Below are 6,000 nucleotides of genomic sequence, written 5' to 3' on the forward strand. Positions count from 1 at the left end.
CACACTGCGGCACGTCTCCATTTGTGACAGATGTCCATCCCACCTTACCCTGCGGCCGCCCCATCAGTCTCCAGCTCCTGTTACTCGCAGAAGGCACGGCCCTCTGGGATAGGGCTGAGATCAGACAGTCCTTCAAGAGGTGAAGAAGGGAGTAGGGAATGCAGGAGGTATTACTTGGAGGTATATTTGGGCTGCTCTCCTCTCCTGTCTTCTTGTCTATCTTCTCCTTTCTTCCCCTGCTCTCCCCTCTCTTTTCAACTCACCTCCCCTGTGCTTTCCCACTCCAAGAGAAGTTGGACTTGTGGTTTTCCAAAAAGGAGTTACCTGGAACTCCTTCTCTTCAAGGGTATAGGAACCCCACTCCCCTCTGTTGCTGCTTTCCCAAGGGCTGGTAGACTGGCTAGACTTGGACTCATGCGCAGTCTTTCTCCACCTCCATAGGGGTGACAAATGATGTGCTGAAACCTCGCTCAGCCATACAGGAAGTACTTGCCTGACATGACATCTCAGACAAGCGCCAGTGGGCCCTGGTTGGCCTCTCTGGCTACCGGCGGGCCAGCCGGCCAATCCCCTGACTGAAAACAGAGCCAGAGGCTGGGCTGAAGGCGTGGGCCCAGGGAGCACTGCTCTCACTCTCACAGGGAGACTAGGGGTCCATCAAAAACATCCCCATAAAGTACAGTACCCCAAATATACTGAACAAAAATACAAACTCAACATGTAAAGTGTTGGTCCCATTTTTCATGAGCTGAAATAAAAGATCCCAGAAATGTTTCATACGCACAAAAAGCTTATTTCTCTCAAATGTTTTGCACAAATTTGTTTACATCCCTGTTAGTGAGTTTCTCCTTTCCAAGATAATCCATCCACCTGGACAGGTTTGGCATATCAAGAAGCTGATTTAAACAGCATAATCATTACACAGGTGCACCTTGTGCTGGGGACAATAAAAGACCACTCTAAAATGTGCAGTTTTGTCACACAACACAATGCCACAGATGGCTCAAGTTTTGAGGGAGGGTGCAATTGGCATGCTGACTGCAGGAATGTCCACCAGAGCTTTTGCCAGATAATTTAATGTTAATTTCTCTACCATAAGCTGCCTCCAACGTCGTTTTAGAGACTGACAATCGCAGACCAAGTGTAACCACACCAGCCCAGGACCTCCACATCCGGCTTCTTCACCTGCGGGATCGTCTAAGGAGGGGGAGGGGAGGCTCTGAGGAGTATTTAGGTCTGTAAAAAGCCCTTTTGTGGGGAAAAACTCATGATTTGGCTGGGCCTGGCTCCCCAGTGGATGCGCCACTACCCACCTATGGATGCGCCACTGCCCAGTCATGTGAAATCTATAGATTAGGATCCAAGGAATTTTTTTCAGTTGACTTCCTTCTATGAAGTGTAACTCAGTTAAATCTTTGAAATTGCTGCATGTTGCGTTTATATTTTTGTTCAGTGTATTGATTTATTTATTTTTTTTCTTCCAGAAACTGTTTTCTATTTAGACATTCACCAGAAGCAACCCTTATTAATAGAAATTGTAATATATGCTTAGTCTATGGCTTATTAACTGTTAAGTACTAGTGAATAAGCGTTGAATAACAGGTTATCCTATATCCATCACTAATATCATTACAGACTCCAGCCATTTCAATCCTATATCATCTCTCAGCTCTGACATGACTTCTTGAGGCCGGACCTTTGGGATACTTAATCGCAGCCCATGATTGGTCGAGGGCTAAAAGCCCCAATAGCCCCCAATAGCTCCCGGAGTCCAAACCGCTGCCCTCGACAGCAGCAGTGTTGACAAGACCCCCATCAGGGCCGTTCACCTGGCTTACTTTGGCAAACGCTCCCGCAACATGATTAAAAATAGGGCTGTTTCTCTTTTCCCCTCAATTTAATAATGTTACGAATAAGGGAGTCATTATGATTTGGGGAGCTCAACCCTGTGTGGGGGTTGGTTAAATGGAGAGTTATGGAGGTGCTAGAAAAACATGGGATTTTTTTATTTTCCTTTCCGTTAATGATGTCATGTTGGTTGGGAGGATGTATGTGCGTTCGAACATTTCCCAGGTTTACCTTGGCTGTTTGATTCTGTTCAGAGATTGAACCCAGGGTCATATTCAGTAGGCACGAAAAATAAGAAAGCAGTCCAAAAGCGAGTGAAATTGGGATGTACTATCTGAACCTGTCCAATAATAAAAGTTTGTTTTAGTTTTCCATTGCAAAGCATTTTGAAACAGTGTGACATTATGAACACGACCCAGGAAATGTTTGTTTTGTTTTCACTGACAACCTGACATTAACACTTTGGCTATGACGACTTCATTGAAAGGTAGACCCTTCGCTTGATTCTTCTTAAAATGTATCTTTGGCGATCTTGGGCAGTAAAGCATTTAAAGAGACACCGAACATTGGCACGTGTGTTTTTCTGTTGCTTCGCATTTGGTTACTGTTTGTCCCCCATGAGACACTGTAGACGCCTATTTCACTTCCTCAAAATCCCCAGAATGAATCTGAGAAATCTGTAATAAATGTTGACGTTTTGGCCGAGGATGTTTTAGTTTTAGTTGTGCAATTATACATCTAACTAAGGTGTTTGGTGCAGTATTTCTCAAGTATTTAAAAAAAAACAGTGTTGTCTTATGTAAACAGTCAAAAACTGTAATATCCTATATTTCACGGAATCGTGGCTGAATGACGACATGGATATTCAGCTAGCGAGATATACGCTGCACCGGCAGGATAGAACAGCATACTCCGGTAAGACCAGGGGGGGCGGTCTGTGCATATTTGTAAGCAACAGCTGGTGCATGAAATCTAAGGAAGTCTCTAGATTTTGCTCGCCTGAAGTAGAGTATATTGTGATAAATTGCAGGCCACACTACTTGCCTAGAGAGTTCTCAGCTATACTTTTCGTGGCTGTTTATTTACCACCACAAACAGATGCTGGCACTAAGACCGCACTCAGTCAGCTGTATAAGGAAATAAGCAAACAGGAAACCACTCACCCAGAGGCGGCGCTCCTAGTGGCCAGAGACTTTAATGCAGGGAAACTTAAATCAGTTCTACCAAATCTCTATCAACATGCAACCAGAGGGAAAAAAATTCTAGATCACCCGTACTCCACACACAGAGACGCGTACAAAGCTCTCCCTCGCCCTCCATTTGGTAAATCCGACCACAACTCTATCCTCCTGATTCCTGCTTACAAGAAAAAATTAAAGCAGGAAGCACCAGTGACTCGGTCTATAAAAAAGTGGTCAGATGAAGCAGATGCTAAACTACAGGATTGTTTTGCTATCACAGACAGGAACATGTTCCGGGATTCTTCGGGATTGAGGAATACACCACATCAGTCACTGGCTTTATCAATAAGTGCATCGAGGACGTCGTCCCCACAGTGACTGTACGTACATACCCCAACCAGAAGCCATGGATTACAGGCAACATTCGCACTGAGCTAAAGGGTAGAGCTGCCGCTTTCAAGGTGCGGGACTCTAACCCGGAAGGTTACAAGAAATCCCGCTATGCCCTGCGACGAACCATCAAACAGGCAAAGCGTCAATACAGGGCTAAGATTGAATCATACTACACCGGCTCCGACACTCGTCGGGCTTGCAAACTATTACAGACTGCAAAGGGAAGCACAGCCGCGAGCTGCCCAGTGACACGAGCCTACCAGACGAGCTAAATCACTTCTATGCTCGCTTCGAGGCAAGCAACACTGAGGCATGAACGAGAGCATCAGATGTTCAGGACGACTGTGTGATCACGCTCTCCGTAGCCGACGTGAGTAAGACCTTTAAACAGGTCAACATACACAAGGCTGCGGGGCCAGACAGATTACCAGGACGTGTGCTCCGGGCATGTGCTGTGCTGACCAACTGGCAGGTGTCTTCACTGACATTTTCAACATGTCCCTGATTGAGTCTGTAATACCAACATGTTTCAAGCAGACCACCATAGTCCCTGTGCCCAAGAACACAAAGGCAACCTGCCTAAATGACTACAGACCTGTAGCACTCACGTCCGTAGCCATGAAGTGCTTTGAAAGGCTGGTAATGGCTCACATCAACACCATTATCCCAGAAAGCCTAGACCCACTCCAATTTGCATACCGCCCAAACAGATCCACAGATGATGCAATCTCTATTGCACTCCACACTGCTCTTTCCTACCTGGACAAAAGGAACACCTATGTGAGAATGCTATTCATCGACTACAGCTCAGCGTTCAACACCATAGTACCCTCGAAGCTCATCACTAAGCTAAGGGCCCTGGGACTAAACACCTCCCTCTGCAACTGGATCCTGGACTTCCTGACGGGCCGCCCCCAGGTGGTGAGGGTAGGTAGCAACACATCTGCCACGCTGATCCTCAACACTGGAGCTCCCCAGCGGTGCATGCTCAGTCCCCTCCAGTACTCCCTGTTCACCGACGACTGCATGGCCAGGCACGACTCCAACACCATCATTAAGTTTGCAGACGACACAACAGTGGTAGGCCTGATCACCGACAACGACGAGACAGCCTATAGGGAGGAGGTCAGAGACCTGGCCGGGTGGTGCCAGAATAACAACCTATCCCTCAACGTAACCAAGACTAAGGAGATGATTGTGGACTACAGGAAAAGGAGCACCGAGCACGCCCCCATTCTCATTGACGGGGCTGTAGTGGAGCAGGTTGAGAGCTTCAAGTTCCTTGGTGTCCACATCAACAACAAACTAGAATGGTCCAAACACACCAAGACAGTCGTGAAGAGGGCACGACAAAGCCTATTCCCCCTCAGGAATCTAAAAAGATTTGGCATGGGTCCTGAGATCCTCAAAAGGTTCTACAGCTGCAACATCGAGAGCATCCTGACTTGTTGCATCACTGCCTGGTACGGCAATTGCTCGGCCTCCGACCACAAGGCACTACAGAGGGTAGTGCGTACGGCCCAGTACATCAGGCGGTGTCAGAGGAAGGCCCTAAAAATTGTCAAAGACCCCAGCCACCCCAGTCATAGACTGTTCTCTCTACTACCGCATGGCAAGCGGTACCGGAGTGCCAAGTCTAGGACAAAAAGGCTTCTCAACAGTTTTTACCCCCAAGCCATAAGACTCCTGTACAGGTAACCACATGGTTACCCGGACTATTTGCATTGTGTGCCCCCCCCCCCAACCCCTCTTTTACGCTGCTGCTACTCTCTGTTTATCATATATGCGTAGTCACTTTAACTATACATTCATGTACATACTACCTCAATTGGCCCGACCAACCCGTGCTCCCGCACATTGGCTAACCGGGCTATCTGCATTGTGTCCCACCACCCGCCAACCCCTCTTTTTACGCTACTGCTACTCTCTGTTCATCATATATGCATAGTCACTTTAACCATATCTACATGTACATGCTACCTCAATAAGCCTGACTAACCGGTGTCTGTATATAGCCTTGCTACTGTTATTTTCAAATGTCTTTTTACTGTTGTTTTATTTCTTTACTTACACACACACACACACACACACACACACACACACACACACACACACACACACACACACACACACACAAACATACCTTTTTTTTTGCACTATTGGTTAGAGCCTGTAAGTAAGCATTTCACTGTAAGGTCTATAATATTGTTGTAGTCGGCGCACGTGACAAATAAACTTTGATTTGATTTGAGCTGCTGTCCACTGTCTCTGCTATTGGATAGAGAGCAATCACCCCAGTTGTTCACCCCATGTTAGTGGGCAAATGGACGTTGTCAAATCAAAACCGCAACCTTCATTTACCCGGTGTGACGCACAGATGTTCCAAACTCCATTTTAGATGAGACAAAATTATTCTATTTACACTTTGTAGTCAATTTTGACACTAGAATAACTGTTTCTGACTTATATCAATGCCACATAGACAGTTTTCAAAGGGATTCGTTGCTTTTTAAAGGCAGTCCCCCTTTAAGTGAGAAACAGTGAACACACTCTTACGCCATGTTGGAAGACCACCTTG

Source organism: Salvelinus namaycush, chromosome 4 (assembly GCF_016432855.1).
Source record: "Salvelinus namaycush isolate Seneca chromosome 4, SaNama_1.0, whole genome shotgun sequence".
Classification (NCBI taxonomy): Eukaryota; Metazoa; Chordata; class Actinopteri; order Salmoniformes; family Salmonidae; genus Salvelinus; species Salvelinus namaycush.